This window comes from Muscardinus avellanarius (genome assembly GCF_963383645.1).
Source record: "Muscardinus avellanarius genome assembly, chromosome: 15".
Taxonomy (NCBI): Eukaryota; Metazoa; Chordata; class Mammalia; order Rodentia; family Gliridae; genus Muscardinus; species Muscardinus avellanarius.
This window is the reverse complement of record NC_137801.1, coordinates 65,527,079-65,545,849: the sequence shown is the minus strand read 5'-3', so window position 1 is coordinate 65,545,849 and position 18,771 is coordinate 65,527,079.

Here is an 18,771-nt window from a genome sequence, read left to right as displayed (position 1 = left end):
AGTGTCAAGCATTATGCTGACGCTAAAGAAAGCAATCCTAGCCAAGCAATGTGGCAAGGATGCTGAGCGAGGGGGGAGGGAACGCGGCCTCTCTGCGGCTTCCCGTGTGCGAGCGGTCAGGGCTCAGAGGTGGTGTCAATCAAGTCTGTCTGCGCTCAGCAAATTCTCCTTATTCCCTTTCCAACTCTCTAAGGCCCCACTTAGGTGAAAATGTCGGAGCCTTACTGGAGTGCCACCCTTGGGATTTATACCAGGCGTCCACCCGAAGCTTACCAGTTTGTTCATTCCTCGTGTGTTCAGAAAACAGGTCCTGGGCAGGCCCGAGGGTGGCACATATTTCCTTCCAGCCTTCAAGAAGTTCAAGAGGACAGAAGGCATGTGGACACACTATAGATCAGGCAGAGGACAGAGGTGGTATAAGGATGCAAATCTTGACTATTTTGGAGCCAGAGGAACCTTCCTGGAAGGATTGTTAGCTAAGTTTTCAAAGCAAAAAGAAATTTGCCAGAAAAATAAGAGTTGGCATGGTATTCCATGGAGAGGAGGACTGTGCACAAAACCATGGAAACATGAAACTCCACCGTGTGGTCCAGAGCAGTGCCGTGTTCAGTGCGAAGTCTGAAGTGGAAGGCAGGGGCTGGTTTTCATCACCAGGAAACAGAGCTGGGTCCTAAGGGATCGTGTGGAAAGCGTGGAGGATCTAGATCTTCTGGAAGGAGTTAGGAAGCAGGTCAGGTGAGCGTCAGACTTCCATGGTTAGAGAATCCCTTTTGGTGGTGACCAAGTGGCCAGTGGGCGGGAGGTGGGGGAGATTGTGGAGGCTTCTCTGGAAGGTCAGTACTGAAACACGCTTGATGGCTGATGGCCTGCCTCCTACTGCGCTCATTCTTATAGGGGTTTATTCAAAGAATTGTGTGAGAAGGAGCTCCAGGCTAGAAACCCACGATTTGATAAAGAGGAATGAAGCGTCTCAAGGGAAATTTTTGACAAAGAGAAATATTTAAGGGGCTGATTCAAGTGCACAGTTTCCAGTTCTTTTTCATCTTGGTTGTAGAATTGCTGGGAAAGGTATTGAGTGATTTTGTTAGTTTTCTTCTTCCCTTATACTCAAAGAATGTGGTGTGTGTAGCTCCAGGCGTGAGGACAAAATCATAGGCTGTGGATGAGCGGAGGGGCATTTTTTTTCTTTCTTTTTTTTTGGCATTTTCTTGAGTTGTACACAAAGTTTGGTTAAAAGTTTGGTACTGGACTGGAGACAGTGACCCTGAGCTCAGAGTGTATGAGCAGTGGGCTCATTTCGAGTGGAGCTGCTGTGCTTGGCTCTGCCACTGGAAGATGATAAGGGAATTGGAACTGCTCTGCTGCACTGTGAGGGGCTGATGTGGAAAGCAGAGAGGTTTCTCAACCTGTTTCCATGGGAAGGCAGGCAGGTGGGAACAGGGTGATTAAACGGCTGTGCCGAGGCAAGCTTGGCTCTGATGACTTTTTGCACACTGGTAGGTGGTGCCCAGTCACGGTATGGGAGAATCATCCCTACCACGTGACCTTCCCCTAGACTGCAAGAAGCACTACCAAGAAGGACCCCCACTCACCCAGCTCTCAGATCCTCCTGGCTTGCAGCTGAGCCAAATTACTTTTCTTCCCCCTCAGTAGAGATTAAACACAGGGGCATTCTACCTCCAAGCTATACCCCCACATCTATTTTTTTTTTTTTTTTGAGATATTGGGGATGGAACCCAGGGGCATTATGCCTCTGAGATACAACCCCAGCCTGATTTTTTAGTCTTTTTATTTTTGAAACAGGGTCTCATTGAGTTGTGAAGGGCCTCGCTAAGTAGCTGAGGCTGTCCGCGACCCACGATCCTCTGGTCTCAGCCTCGCAAATGCTGGGATTACAAGCGTGTGCCACCACGCCCAGCCCCCCCACCTCTATTTTATTTTTATTTTGAAACAGGGTCTCATAAGATTGATGAGAGTCTCACTATAGTCAAGGCCTTTTTTAAAGGGCTTGGGGAGGTTTGGATGAGAAGCTATAGGTTATTTTTTCTTATTTTTTCTTATATATACTGAGAATTGAACTTATATACTGAGTTCTAAGTTTGAGCTATACCCCCAGCCCTTTTTATTTTCTCGTTTGGAAATGGGTTCTCCCTAGGTTGCTGGGAGTCTCGCTTTCTTGCTGAGGCTATCCTTGACCCGGTGACCCTCCTGTCTCAGATTTCCAAGTACTGGGATTATAGGTGTGTACCACTGGGCCTGGCTAGAAATGTAGTTTCTTAAAGGAAGAACCTGCCGTAAAGCACTGCCTTATACCACCAACTCACCAAGACTGAGCCCTGAATCCTGTCCCCATGGGACAACACTGTCACCACTCATGGGTATCCAGAGGTAGTTTTCATAACAGGGTCACTGCCCTTGTCAACACAGGCAGAAATGCTATAAATCCGCTTCTCTGGTTCCCGTGGATCTGAAGGAGGCACTCAACCAATGGCATGGTTTACTTTTGAAAGTCACAAAGTTTAAACCTAAGTTTGAATTTTTCCATGTGAGAAGGACACATAGCTGACCGTAGGCCCGTATGCCATGTTTATTCCTAAGTGTGAATTTAAGTCCTACTTCTGGGCTGAGAGGAATCAGTTCTTGACTGTTGAACAGAGGAGGAAGTGTTCACCTCTTACTCATTTTAGACCTGTGAGTTCACAGAAGCCCCACTTGGCACAGTAGCAGTTGACCATGAGTAGCTGACCCATTTTCCCTCATCACTGAGCCCATAAATTTCAAAAAGTTTGAGAAGGAATAAGGCAAATCTATGCACTTCACTCCCACAGAGAGGACAGGGCACCCCATACTCAAAACCTGGCAAGACCTCAGATCTGTACCACCTCTGCTCTCCCAGGGGCAACTCAATACAAACTCAATACAAGGGGCCCAGGCGAGTTTAAGGTCATGGAATATGCTCAGGAGTGACCTGCGCACACTGCTGCCTGTGCCATGGTATGATAAATCACACTCTGTAGTATAATTATTTCCCGAGGCCCTGTCTAGCCAGCATATCCATACCCACATAGATGGTACGGCTACACTTTTGTCGGGAATGAGAGATCACATGTAGAGCTGTCACCAACGCATGCCCGACTCCCTTTTGCCCCTCAGGGTGAGAAGCCACACTCGGCCAGGAGTGTGTGGGGACCCCAGGTGGGGTGTCCGTTAGTGGAGAAAGTACCCTTCGTTGTTTTTATGTAGGCAGTTTCCTGGAGCCTCCAGGCTTCTTGGGAACCATTGGGAAGAATCCCCAGTTGGGGGTGTTCTTAAAAGCTATGGAAGCACTGGCTGGCACGCCTAGGTGGCAGGAGGTTTTGGCCAAGTTGATATTTGGTGCCGTTTGCCTTCAAAATTGTCTCCAGAGTTGGGTCATCGCTATGAGTGACCGGGGCCTGGGGATGGACAAGGGGATTGTGACTGACGCGGGGAGCAGCTGGAGCCAGCCTCGGCCTGGGAAGGTGCCGGTTGTCTTTCTAGTAGCACCAGGCCCCTGGCCCCTTCTCAACCTCTTTCCCAGGCGTTAGGATGAGGCTGGCTGGGGAGAGGTCACTTTTCTTGTCTCTGAACAGGACAAAGAAGACATTGCCAGAGTTGGGAGGGAGGGTGGAGGGTAACTGTAGAGAGACCCTAAGCTCTTCTCCCCTCCTGCAAATCATCTTCTATAAGTTTTAGGAGTAAATAAGAAGGAGGATGACAATTGAACCCAGGTCAGAAGGCCACACTTGGAAAATAGCGCAACACCTTATACAATGAGAATATGTTTTGGGGAATCCCGTCCCCTCTTTTCAACTCTACCTTATGCCTATTGGGCCCTGCTTTTGTGGGTGATTATTTTTGATACCCTGAGACTGCCCACCTTTAAATCCCTGTGATCGACTGTGACTACTAGGTCCCAATATCTGTCCTCTCCCAAAAAGAGGCTATGGTGGGTTGGGGGGGGGGGACCACCAGAGCCTAGGATGGCCTGACTGGGGGCAGGGTAGCAGGAACCCGGTCTAGGTAGGGAGTGCCGTGTTCTCTAAAACTGTGGATGGTTTAAGTGAATTGTGTGTGTCTGACAATCGTCACGCGAGAGTACTACTTACTGTCTTCCCTTGTACATACATTGTCTGTGTTCAGCTTTTCCTCGTATTGTAAGGTTTCACATAGGGGTTCCATGTAAATACTCTTTCTGCTACTGAAACGCCAGCCCCCTGGATCATGCCCCATTCCCCAAAATGGTTCTGCCTTTCTCTGTGCTAACACCGTTTAAGCCACTGGTGTGCAGATGGATGGTCCGTCTCTTGGGCTTTTATTTTGCAATTTTATATATATACACACACACATATATATATAATATATATATTTATGGGTTGGTTTTGTATGGTTTTCTGTTTGAATCTCTGAGCACCAAAGCTGCCCTTTGATTTCCACGAGAACTTTCCAAAGCCACTTCTTAAGCCCTTCTGCTGCTTTGGTATCTGACTGTGTCGCTGGGACGGTATCTCTGCCGTGGGTTTCTGTATGTATGTGCTGTTATCTCACCTGCAGATATTTCCCTAGTAAATCTAACGTGCTTGGCTTCCCGGTGTGTGTGACCTATCTCTGTTGGTGACTCAGTCCTCCCAGCGCCCAGGGAAGCAGAAGTCAGAAAGGGGTTCTGTTGACAGAAACATTGCCCGCTCAAGAAGAAGCTTTCGCCCTTGCAACTTTTTCTCACATCTAGACAGCTGCCCACATGCATCATTGACGCTGATGTGGGGGGGCCATAGAGCGCTAGGTGCTCTGAAAAGGCGCAAGCCCTGTGGATGGGGAGATACATCCGTGGAGGGAGATTGGTGCGGGCAGACTGAGATGAGGGCCACAAAAACTGACATGTGGATGTTCATGTGACAACAGACTTGGGGGCCGGACAGGAACGGGGTGTTGAGCTAGACTCAGAGGGCTGGGGAAAGTAAGAAGTCACCCCAAAGTGGGAAAGGGAAATGGGGCCTCCAGGAGGGAAGGATGGCAGAGAGAGAGATAGAGATAGATAGATAGATAGATAGATAGATAGATAGATAGATAGAGAAAGAGAGAGAGAGAGAGAGAGAGAGAGAGAGAGAGAGAGAGAGAGAGAGAGAGAAAGAAAGAGAAAAACAGACAGACAGGAGGGGAGAGTCCGCCCGGCCCCCTCCCAGGTCTTCTTTTATGCTCGGTGTTCATTGAGCATCCGTACACATATGCCAAGTACTGTTTAAGCATCATACACATAACACCTTGTTTATTTTTATTTTATGTTTATTTCATTAATATACTTTTATTGGTGCATTATGGTCTCACACCATAGTGTAAATCATGTTGATAGTGGCGCACACTCACACAGCACTGTGGACTTTCTCCAGCTCCCTCACTCCCTTCCCCATACAGAGTACTGACATGGACATTGGTATTCTCACATGTGTACATAAAGCTCTAAAAGCTGATGGTAGTAATTCCTTCGTTGATCCTCCCTCTTCTCCACCCCCCTTCCCCTAAATCACCTCCCTGGCGCCACTGAAGTTTCTTCATTATTTGGAGTCCCTCTGGTATCCTAATCGCTAGTTTCTGCATATTAGAAAAAAACATATGACCCTTCACTTTCTGTGACTGGCTAATTTCACTTAACATAATATTCTCTAGGTCCTTCCATTTTCCTGCAAATGATATAATTTTGTTCTTCTTTATTGCTGAGTAGAATTCCATTCTGTGGATATCCCATGATTTTGCAATCCATCCATCTATTGATGGACACCTAGGTTGGGTCCATAATTTGGCTATTGTGAATTGACAGCACTTCATTTAACTACCACAAACCCTACAGGTGGCTCTATTATTATGATTCACTTTATAGATGAGAACACAGACTCCAAAACTAGGAGATTTCCTAGGCCATAAGTTCATAATAAGCGTTGGAGCCCAAATTCAAAGCTGAGTAATCAAGCCCTGGCCCAAGTGCCCCATGCAATGCTCCTCCCTTGCTGTCCTCTCCTCCAGGCCCTGGCTCCAAGCAGATCTATCTTCCATAAGTCACCTGCATCCCAGGTCAGAACCCCACCTTCCTTCTTCTTGCATTCAGATAGTCTTAAGCTCCCCTGGGCACTTGTGGACTTAGAAGCAAAGAAGCCAGGCCCTGCCTGCCCAAAGTCATCAGCTGCTCCTCTACTAAAGTCACCAAGGGAACCATCTGTGAGGAGCGTGCTTCTGTGCTCCCATAGCCGAGCCCATGTGGTGACTCCGCTTTGCAAAGCTTGCTGCAATTTACGTTGCAATCGAACCCACAAGCAGAATTCTTCCTTTTCCTCCTTCTCCTAGGTGTCCACTGCAGTGATTAAAGGCACTTTAATTTAGCTTAAAGACATTTAAAATAGTAGAGGAGAGTGCCCTCCACTTGCCAGAGATGCTAAGTGTAGGATAAAGAGATTAAATATATAGCCAGCCAGCCCACAATGCATGTGCAGGAAAGGTCTGCCTGGCGAGGTCCCACTGTGAGGGGCAGGTCCCACTTGAAGGTATCAGTGAGGATAGCCCAGAGAGGGGTCAGGGGACACTGGGGAATGTGGTGGGGCCAATTCTGGCCTCGAGAACAGCTGTCAGAACTGCATTGCGAGGTCTAAGGAGGGGGACAGTCCAGTGCTAACACAGGGTCGGGGATAGAGCCTATTCCTAATGAGAAGATGGAAAAATCTTATGATTCACTGGGTGTTGAACGAAATACACAGAAGGACACTCTGTCTTGCCTCAGTAGTGAGGAATACTTAGCCCTAGAAGAAATTCTGCTTTGGTTCTGTTTGGCAAATCATATACTCAAGGCCTGAAAAGATTAAACCGTTTCTAAGCAACTTAACTGCATGCTGAAACAAAGGTCAAGATTGTTTATAAGCAGACATAACTGTCCAGTACCCAGCAAGGAAATTTCACACTGGTTTCTGATAAGACTACTGGACACGAAAAGGGGCAGCAAAATATGACTCTATAAAGAAGATTAAACCAACCTATAACTCACTGAGATATTAGACTCATCAACTTAAGATAGCTCTATCTTAAGATAGCTATCTCTTATCCATGTGTTCAAAAAGTGAAGACATCGAAGGTATCAAAAAAGCATGCAACTTCTGAAAGAGAAGAAAACTACAACATAGGAGATGAAAAATACACTGGGATTAACAGCAGATTCGATATTGAAGAAGAAAGATTAGTGAGCCAGGTGTGATGGCACACTCTTGTAATCCTAGTACTTGTGAGACAGGAGACTCACAGATTTGAGAGCAGCCTCAGCCATTCAGTGAGATGCTGAGCAACAGGCTGGTGTGTAGCTTGAAGGTGTAACACCCGGAGTTTAATCCCTAGTACCACCAAAAAAAGCTGAAATGAATAGGGGTGTAAAAATAGACAGACCGCAGTTATAGACGAGAGAGTTTAAGACTCCTCTCTTTTCTTCACAACCCAGTAAACAAATATGTACGCGCACCCACATATACAAAGGATTTGAAGAATGTAATTAAAAACATTGTGATTTCATAGAAAAACATAAAGCCTATGTAGAATGCATATTCCTTTCAAATGACCATGGCATAGTTACAAACAAAACAACAACAACAACAACAACAACAACACAACAACAACAACAACAACAACAACAACAACAACAACAACACAACAGCAACCAGGACAATGACCCATACTCAAGGCTGGTAGTGTTCCACTGCCACTACCAAAAAGTCCCACCAGGGGGCGACAGTTCCCTTCTCTGATTTTGCTTTGCAGAAAGGGTCCTGTTTTCTGGCTAGCAGGTGGGTGATGAAGCTTGATATCTCTCTCTCTCTCTCTCTCTCTCTCTCTCTCTCTCTCTCTCTCTCTCGATGAAACCCAGGGACATTCTACCTCCGAGCTACATCCCCTGCCCTACTTTTTATTCTTTATTTTGAAACAGGGTCTCACTGAGTTGCAGAGCCTCACTAAGTAGCTTAGGCTGTCCAAAAACCCTGATCCCCTGGTCTCAGCCTCCCGAATGCTGGGATTACAAGCATGCGCCACCATGCGCACACTTGGTCTTTTTATCATCAGCAAGGAGATTATGGTTGAGTTTCCTTACTCATGCAAGAGTTCAGAACTGACAACCATGTCTGAGTAGCTCTCAGCACTTACTTAGATGTAGTACTCTCTGCTACCTTCCTAAGACCCCATCTTTTGGGCAGCCACCCCAGTGGGCAAAGCTCAGTCCCGTCTGTTTTCTCAGCTCAGAGACCATGTAGAATAGTGAATAAAAGCCTGGGGATCTGCCTCTGCTCTTGGAAGTGAGCCCTATCGCTCACACTCATTAGCTCTGTGCTCGCCAGTCAGACCCTGACCTTATGCTACTGTCCCTCAGCTATAAAATGAGAAATAATCATTATAGGAGGAAACTTGGTAACTTTTTAACATTTAATGTAATTTTAAGCTGGGCGTGGTGGCACACACTTGTAATCCAGTACTTGGGAAGCTGAGATAGACAGATCACAGGTTCATGGCCAGCCTCCGCTACATAGTGAGGCCCTCTGCAACTTAGTGAGACCCTGTTTCAAAATAAAGAACAAAAAATAGGGTTGGGTGTACCTCGGAGGTAGAATGCCCCTGAGTTCCATCCCCAATACTGCAAAAAATTATTTTAATTCTGAATTTTTGGGGGGAGGACACCAAAACATCTCTACTGCTTCAGACATCTGCAGGTTGGCTTCCTCCAGTCTTCAAACTAGTGCAGGATCATGCACACAGCCACATGTGCAGGCTCCCCACAAACACACACCACTACACCCTCACTCCCCTGGTATCCCTCTAAAACAAATAGAGCTGATCATCTCAACCTACATTGTTGTTTCTGTTCAAACTCTTCTGATTTCATAGAATGGCAGATCTGACAGCCCAGGGATGAAGATGCCCACCTCCAAGGCAGGTCTCTGTCCTGTACAACCTCGGCATGACAGATCATCTCCAACCAACCAAACTGCCCTGAGCATTGAGGGGACAGGGCTGGAATATCACTGGACGCTCACAGTGATAGCTAACCACGAAGACATTTTAAATCAAGATAAACAAGTTAAATATATTCTATCTTTCTACTTTTAAAATACCCATTCGAAGCTATGCATGATTACACCTGCCTGAAATGCCAATAGTTGGGAGTCTGAGACAGAAGGATTGTAGGTTTGGGGTCAGAATCAGCAATTTAGCAAGACCCTGTTACAAAATAAACATAAAATAGGGCTGGCGGTGCAGCTCAGAAGTCAAATGTTCCTGGGTTCATTCTCAGTATCAAAACACACACACACACACACACACACACACACACACACACTCATAATGAGCCGAAAGGCTTGGTTCAAAGTTAGGATTCTCAGAAGGCTGACCACCAGTTATGAGCCCCTCGCCTGAGGCTCGTCACCCTGTCTGCCCAAGTCTAGGTCTAGCCTGTGTCTCAGTGGCCTTGTCTCCAGGCTCTGTCCATACCCTAATGTAGAGAGCTGCCCCTGGCCACACACTGAATCTTGGGAAATGGACTCTGGAATGAACCCGTGCAGACACGCGCAATGGGTAGGACTGTTCGGGCAGGGACTTTGGGGTCCTGGACACCCAGAGCATGGCGGACGTTGTTCTAGGTGGGCAGTGTCTCCTTGGCCTTGCAGACTCTGCCCCTGTATATCCAGAGAAGGGTGAGGCAGGGCCCTTGGAAGTGCAGGAACCTGGGCTGGAGTCTCTGATCAGTATCGCTGCCCAAGTCCCAAGCAGAGGTCAGGAACGGAGGTGGCCCTCTGTGACATTCCCAAGAAGACAGTGCGACACCCTTGCATTCCAAACAAAACAGATGGGAAGTGTGTTATAATAAGGGAAGACAGACACCAGAGAAGAGCTGGCTTAGGGTTCTGGCTAAGGAGCCACGGGAGTGAGGGCTGAAAACCAGAGCCCCTCTGCCTTCTTGAGATCTATATGCACGAGGCCTTCCCTCGCAGCGATGCTGAGACGCAGTGGGACCTGCATTTCAGTTCTCTCTCTCCCATTGTGACTACTGCTGTGTGATAAATACAGGCAGGAAACTGGGCACGGTGGTGCCTGTAAGTCCCATGCTTGAAAGGCTGAGATAGGAGGTTTGCAGGTTCAAGACCAGCCTCAGCAACTTAGTGAGACCCTGTTTCAAAAAAGAAAGAAAAAACACTAAAAAACAAAAAAGCCTGAGGGTGTAGCTCCCAGGTGGAATGCTCTGGGTTCAAGTTGCAGTACCAACGTACATCTATATACCTACATGCATACGGGCAGGAAGGCGTCCTGGCCTATTGGCTAGGTCACTGCCGTTGTGTCTCTCCTCTTTGAAGGCCCAGGAAACAGACTTTATCAGATCGCAGAGGGATGACGGAGCTCGGGATTACAACTTGTTTTCCACAGGTTGCATTTTTGGGTGGCTGCTTCCTGGTGACCTGTAGGGAGGTACCTTCGCCTTATCAGTTAGGCATCTCCCAAACACTGCAGCTGCTTCTGGGAGACCATTGGCATCCCTGCCCTGCAGGAAGCGGCCTTTGCTGACCTGGCTTCTTTCTCTGGCCCTCTACCTTGGCCATACTTATACATATTTATATATACATATTTACATTGCCTATAAATATTACCGCGGCTCACAACCCAGCTTGGGGTACAGATGGGGTCATGTTTCCTATTTTCCTCCCATTGTTGATCATGGGGCCCTATTGGCAGGACAGCCAGCCTTTTCCTCTTGAGGTCTCACAGACACCTGTAGATTGCCCTCGTACCCAAGGGAGAGTGGATCCGAGGCCCCATTCACCGCAGCCTGGGGCAGAGGTCTCTACCTCTGCAGGCTCAGTGGCCACCACGGTCCTAAGAGGGGGCCCTGCTGCCTCTGTCGCCACACGGTGCTGCACCCACATCATGCTCGGAGCTCTCCCATCCCCAACTGTCCCAGAGGAAGATGGGACCTAGTGGCTATTTTCCCATCAGGGAAGTCAGCTCCTTGGAAGTGCAGGCTGGTCTTTTTCCTCCCTGCAGTCCCAGCAAAGCCCAGCACCTTGGCCCACACATGCTAAATCGCGCTAACTCAAAGCAGTAGGCTAGTAGAGCTGGAAGAAGTCACGGAGATCACACAGCTTTCTTCTCTCCCCCATCCTGCAGATGAAGAAACCGAAGCATAGAGAGCTCGCTCAAGGGCACACTGCCCCTCACTGCGCAGCAGGGCTACCTTGGGGCAGAGGCAGGGCCACGGCTCCTGCTGCGGTCGCTTCTGCACCTTTCAGGTCAAGAAGGCGACCCAGCCAAAGGCTTTCTCTCCAGAGGGATACACATGCCACAAACCCTCGCATGTACGCCTCAGGTGAAGACCCACCTGCGTCTTGGAGTGCGGGGCACTAGGTATTCCCGGGCACATTACATGATGGGGGGGGGCAGGTAAAGCGCTGTGGGGGCCCCGGAGCCAGGCTGCTGGGCCCGAGCCCCAGCTCAGCGCTGACAAGCTGCCTGGTCAGTCAGCGTCCTCGCCTGTAAGGTAGAACCATAATGGCGCTCGGCTCACCAGGCTGCTGTCCCACTAAACTGTCTCTGTTCAGAGATCTTAGCCCTGGGGAAGAGCTGTGTACATCTTAGTTCTCATTATTATCACCACCACCAAGAGAACCATCCCCTAAAGAAAGAACAACCGCAGCGGCAACAACTCAAAAGGAAGAGGATTCCAAAAGCCCCTGACGAGTATTCAATTTGATCTGTTAAGAGTTGTGCTCAGACTCTGCACACCAATTGCAAAACAAAGACTTTGAAGGAAATCTTGCTTTCTGTCTAAATTCTCACTAGCTACATAGACTATTCAAGACAGCTTTTTTTTTTTTTTTTTTTTTTTAAAGAAAGTTGACATTAGGGTTAAAAGTAACAGGTGCCCGGCGAATTGCAAATTGCTTTGGGGAAAGGCCAGCCCCTCCCGGTCTCGCTGCGCGGCCCCGTGGCCTCCAGAGGGCGCTCCGCACAGGAATCCGATCCCTTGGCATCCTTACTTCTAACCCTTCAAACACCGCCCACTCCCTGTCCCGCACACCCCAGCTAACATGCCTTGCCACGATACCTTTGGGATCTGGCCCTATTGCACATCCAGCCTCACCCGCAGGGCCGGGACATCACGCTGCTTCCGCCTGGCCTACTAGCCAGCGCAGTGGGGTCATCCATTGGCTCCCCGCTGCAGCGCTGGTCTCCCCGCCCTCCAGGTAACTGCGGTGTCCAGCAACCTTGGGTGGAAAGAGAAAGACCTGGGACCACGGATTCCCGCAGAGGCTGCCTGTCGGGGTGGAGGGCACCGCACTTTCAGGAGGGCTACAGCCTTGGCGCTGCACTCCTGCTGGCCCTGAAGTGTACCATCATTAATTACAAAATCAACTTATGCAACCATAAAGGGATAAAAGACCCACCCCACCCCAATTTTTTTTCATCATCAAATAATGTTCCTTCAGCCCTGGGGACAGGCAGAAACCTACATACAGCAGATTATTTATTTATTTATTTATTTATTTATTTATTTATTATGTACTGGGAATTGAACCCAAGGACATTCTACCTCTGAGCCATACCCTCAACCCTATTTTATTATTTTGAAAAAGAATCTCTCACTAAGTTGCCTAGGGTCTTGCTAAGTTGCTGAAATTGGCCTTGAACCTCTGATCCTCCTGTCTCAGCCTCCCATGTCCTGGGATGGCAGGTGTACATCACCACACCCAGCTCAGAATACTATTTTTATTTTTATTTATTTTTTTTTTTTTTGCGGGTCTAGGGATGGAACTCAGGGGCATTCGATCTCTGAGCTACAACCCCTGCCCTATTTTTTATTCTTTATTTTGAAACAGGGCCTCACTAAGTTGTGGAGAGCCTCACTAAGTAGCCGAGGCTCCTCACTAAGTAGCCGAGGCAGTCTGCAAACCGCGATCCTCCAGTCTCAGCCTCCCAAATGCTGAGATTACAAGCATGCATCACCACGCCCGGCTCCAGAATACTATTTTTAAATGATTATTCTGGCTCCTGTGACATCCCAGAACAGACTACGGCTTGAACGAGTTGACTTTCATTAGACTGAAGGTGTCAGAAGCCTTCGAGGGGATTTTGAAAGGAGCAAGATAGCATTTTAACCTAGGACATCCTCTGCTGCTCCTTTCACACTATCAAGGCCCCAGAAACACAACTAAATCTTGGGCAAGCGCCAGCAGCAGGGAAGTTGGCCTAGAGATCCCAGCTCTGAGGCCTGGCATGGAGGGCTGGTCTCTTGGCTTCCTATTACTTGTATGTAAAGTGGAACTTTCTCTGGAGCATCCACATACTGTCTCCTTAGATTTTCTTATCAGCCAGTAGCCCTGGCTCTCAGGCCGCAGACCCACATTTATACACCAGCATCCCTCCGCACCAGCAACATCGATCATTCTCTCAAGGATTTGGTTTTCTGAGCTGCAAAATGGGTCCCATGGGAAGACGGGCCTCCTGAGGTACTGTGTGACCCTGCAGGAGACAGGAGGAACCCTCTCACAATGTCTGGCACCAGCAGATGCTTCACAAAGGTTACCCTTTATTATTTCTTCCATTTTTGACAAAATGAAATCAAGACTTGAATTAAGGGATTTGCCCACAGACCACTACATTGACGGGGCCGAGGCTAGAACTCACTCGACTTCTGTCCGGTGCACCTTCCCGGGGAGCTGACATGTCCTGCCCTAGTGACAACCACACGGTCCCTCCTCCATCCCAGGGAGGAAGGTGTAATTAATGCCTTCAAGAGATTCCAGATGCTCAGATGAAAGGGAGCTCCAGTCTATCATTACCCAGCGTGTTTGTCTTATCAGTGCTTCTGAAGTTTATTTTGGTGGGAGAACATGATGGTTTCCCCAGGTCTGGTCCAGGTGGCCAGCCACTGGGCCCTGGGCTTGCCTTCACCCTCGCCAGCACAGATGGGGATCCTGGCAAAAAGCCCACCACTCCCATCAGTTCCAAGCAGAGCCAGCGGAGGCACAGCTGGAGCCCTGTGTGCCTCCCCCACATCACCCTCTTTACGCAATCGGCGGTCTCTCTCTGCACCTCTTTCTGCTTTGCTCTTTAATAGTGTGAAGGCTCCCGGGAGGAGAGACCCAGTCAACACCAAGGCGTGGGCCATTGTTTTTGGAAGGACCAGTGCAACTCATGACAACTGATAGGAGAAGGGCAGAGAGGAGGGGGAAGTAGAGGCCTCAAGACAAATTTCTCCTCCCTCGCAATTACAGGGAAGGCTGAATCATTAAAGATGGGAATCAGATCTATTCTCGTGGCTTTTAAAGTAAACACCACAGGGCCAGCGTGACCCGACAGCCTGTTCTTATCCACCAAGGCCTGTGGTCTCGATTGAAAAAAGGAAAAGACGGCGCATTTCAGATCCAAAAGACGATGCCAACCTGATAGGGTGATAGGATGACACCATTGGCCCTTTTCTTCCATGACGAGAAAGAGACCCTGGCCCCTGGGATGCTGTCTCTGTGTCATCTGGGCCTGCATGGACCACTTGGCAACTGGAAGAGAACAGGCCATTGGATAGTAGGAAAAGCACATGTCTAAATTGCTGGAGGAAGGTGAATGTATGGAAACATTCTCTCTCTCTCTCTCTCTCTCTCTCTCTCTCTCTCTCTCTCTCTTTTAGTTTTTTCTTTTTCTTTCTTTTTTTTTTTTGCAGTACTAGGAATTGAACCCAGGGGCATTCTACCTCCAAGCTACACCCCCAGCCCCATTTTTTATTCTTTCTTTTTAAACAGGTTCTCATTGAGTTGCAAAGGGCCTCACTAAGTAGCTGAGGCTATCTTCGAACCAAATGCTGGGATTACAAGTGTGTGCCACCATGCTCAGCTCCTTTTTTTTTTTTTTTAATATTGAACCCAGAGGCATTCTACCCCTGAGCTACACCCCCAACCCTTTCTTCTTTCATTTGGAAGCAGGATCTCACTAAGTTGCTGAGGGCCTTGCTAAGTCATTGAGGCTGGACTCAAACCTGCAATCCTCCTGTCTCAGCCCTCCCAAGTAATGGGATGACAAGTGTGTACCATCACGCACAGCTCTCGTTATGGGAACAGTCTCACCACTTACTTTCCCCAAGCTTCCAGCCACACCAGGAACCCTGACATGTGAAGGATGCCAGGGGTGGGATGAGCATCACTACCCAGAATGCCCTGTGGTGTGCGAGCTAATGAGAGGAGGGTGGCAGTTCAGGAAGGGTGGTGCAGTGCTTCCAGGATGGACACTTGTTCAAATACCTCCTCCACGGTCTTTCTTTAAATTTGAAAATCTGTCACCTACCAATTATAATTTAGTTTATTTAGTTCTCAATGAAATCACTGACTTGGGGAGGGGATGGTACTGGGGATCGAACCCAGGGATATTCTAGCTTCAAGCTTCATGCCGTTATTTTTATTTCTTGTTTTGAAACAGGGCCTCCATAAGTTGCTGAGGGCCTCACTAAGTCTTTGAGGTTGGCCTCGAATCTGTGATCCTCCTGTCTCAGTATCCCTAGGGTTATAGGTGTGAGCCACTGAGCCTTCTGATTTTTAAGAGACTCTTCTAATGTGCAGACTTGAGTTTAAGCAGTATTATTGAAGCTCTCATATTAAGCTGGAAGAGCCATCACTATAGGGTTGGGTGCTGGGTGGATCGAGGCCTGGAAAGGGGGCAGCTGCACCACCTAGTGGTAAACCTGCTAGCTGGGCATGGTGGCACAAGCTTGTAATTCCAGTACTTGAGAGGTTGAAGATGGGAAGATTGTAGGTTTAAGGACAGCTTCAGAAAATAGTGAGACTTGCCGGGCGTGGTGGCGCACGCTTGTAATCCCCGCGCTTGGGAGGCAGAGACAGGAGGATCGCGCAGGTTCGAAGCCAGCCGTGCATGCTTGCTTAGGAGACCCTGTTTCCAAATAAAAATGTTAAAATAGGTCTGGGAGTGGAGCCCGGAGGTAGAAGGGCTTCCAGGAACCCCAGTACCACCAAAAAAAAAGAAAAAAAGAAAATAGTGAGACTCTTGTCAACCTAGTGAGACCCTATTTTATAATAAAAATTAAGCCGGGCGTGGTGGCGCACGCTTGTAATCTCCACACTTGGGAGGCGGAGACAGGAGGATCACACAGTTTCGAAGCCAGCTTCAGCTGGCTTTAGAGACCCTGTTTCCAAATAAAAAATATAAAATAGGTCTGGCAGTATAGCCCAGAGGTAGAAGTCCCCTGGGTTCCATCCCCAGTACCACCAAAACAAACAAAAAATAAATAAATAAAAAATAAAAATTAAGCCGGGCGTGGTGGCGCACACTTGTAATCCCCGCACTTGGGAGGCAGAGACAGGAGGATCACGCAGGTTCGAAGCCAGCCGCGCACGCTGGCTTAGGAGACCCTGTTTCCAAATGAAAATGCAAAAAAAATAGGTCTGGGAGTGTAGCCCGGAGGTAGAAGGGCTTCCAGGAACCCCAGTACCACCAAAAAATAAAATAAAATTAAATAAATAAATAAATAAATAAAAATTAAGAAATAAGGCTGAGAGTGTAGCTTGGAAGTAGAATGTCCCTAGATTTCATCCCCAGTACCACAAAAACAAAACAAACAAAACAAAAACAAAAACAAAAAAAAACAACCTACCATGCCAGGGACAGAAAACCTCTTTTCTATACTGTTATAGGTTAAATTGTGTCTCCTCCCAAAAAGGTATATTTGAGTCCTAATCCCCACTGTCTCAAAACCTGACTTATTTGCAAACAGGGTCATTGCAGACACAGCTATTTTGAGATGCAGTCATGCAGGAACAGGATGGGCTTTCAATCCAGCATGACTGATGTCTTCATCAAACAAAGATGTGAAGACACAGAGGAGAACACCATGGACAACACAGGCCGTCCAGCCACAGAGGGGACAGCTGTGCGAAGGTGAAAGCAGAGGTAGGAGTGATGTGGCCACAAGCCAACCACTACCCAGAGCCACTGGAAGCTGGAAGAGACAGGAAGCATCCTCCCCTGGAGCCCCCAGAGGGGACATGGCCATGCCGTGCCTTGATTTTGGACTTCTAGCCTCTAGAGCTGTCAGGGAACGAATTTCTGTGGTTGAAAGTCACCCATTTTGTGGGACTTTTTTTTAGCAGCCCTAGGAAATGAATGTACATATCCACCTACGCCTAACTTGCCATGTGACCCAAATCAATGTTGGTTTCCATGTGGGTTAGCTGGACCTGCTCTAAGTGACAAAAAAGGAAAGCAGTTTATTCATTCAACAAACAATCTTTGTTTACGTGTGCACGCTCTGCATCAGACTTGGGGTGATGAGCAGGACTCTGCTCTCAAGGAAGGTATTTTCTTGTCTCTCAAAGGGAAGATGAGCCTATTAGAAAGAATGGGACACAGAAGGACTGGAGAAGCATGGGTTTCCTTAGGTCCCTAGAGCAGGGTATAATGAACTTGAAGGCTATCGGTGGACCAAGGTCTGAACTTCTAAATCTAAAGATGTCTAGGTACAAGATAAATTGCATTGGTTGATGCTACAGTTTGGATCTGAAATGTACCCAAAGGCTCATGTGTTAAAGGCTTGATCCCACTCATAGCGCTCTCAGAAGGCGGTGGGATCTTTAAGAGGCAGAGCCTTGTTGAAGGATGTCATTAAGGGGGTCATTAAGGGGGTGCCCTTGAAGTGGATATTGGGCCCCATCCCCTCCTCCTCCTCTCAGTCTTCTTCCCCTCCGCCACGAGGCGAGCCTCTACCTTGAACTCTTACCATAATCCACTATGGCACCATAGGCCTAAAGCAACAGGGCCAAGTGATCATGGGCCAAATCCTCTGAAACTCTGAGCCAAAATAAGCCTTTTCTCTTCCAAGTTGATTATCTCAGGCATTTTATCACAGTAACGGAAAGCTGACTAGCATTTAAGAGTTTTCTGCCTGATTATAATTTTATTGCCCATACGCCACTTTCTTCATTATCCTAGATATTTGATACCAGACGTAGTTCTTTGAAATAATAACATGTTTAAAAAAATACATCTATAGAAAAAAAAATAGGAAATGTTTTGAGAGGAGGAGGGAGAGACTGTCATTATTTTCTAAACCTTACTTTTGAGCCAAGGCAGCCAGAAAAGGTATTGCAGCATACAGAGGCAGCCACAAGACTTCTTTTATTGGGAGGAATTAATTCGTCTTTTAAATTAAATCTTAAATCAGTGCACACAGCTCCAAGCATCAGGTTGAGCTAAAATACTTCTCACAAGATGCAACTCCCTGTTTTACCTCTCCCCTCTCCACCTGTCCCCTCCCTGGAGGTCACCACTTTGAATGGCTGCTTCCCTGAGCTCACACATGTTTTCCTAAAGAACACGTGTGTACTACACTATTTGATCTACTGACTTCCTGTGACAGCAGATGAGAATCTAGTTCTCTTCTACCACCATCTCAATTCCTCTGCTTTCGGTCCTCTCCTCTTCCACGTAGTTATTAGAGTTTACGTTACTTGTTTACATTACTATGCCTAGACAAATATGATTCCCAGCCAAGCATTACAGTCCACTGATTATGTTTCCCTCCTGAATTAATGATTACCTTTTTATTTACTTCATTTTTGATTGTTGGTTGACTACAGAATTCTAGATCAGAAAAAAATTTTTTTTAGTAATTTTACATAATTTAAGGGGCATTACTCCACCATGTCTGCTGTGGTTTAGATCTTTAATGTTACCTAAAGGCCCATG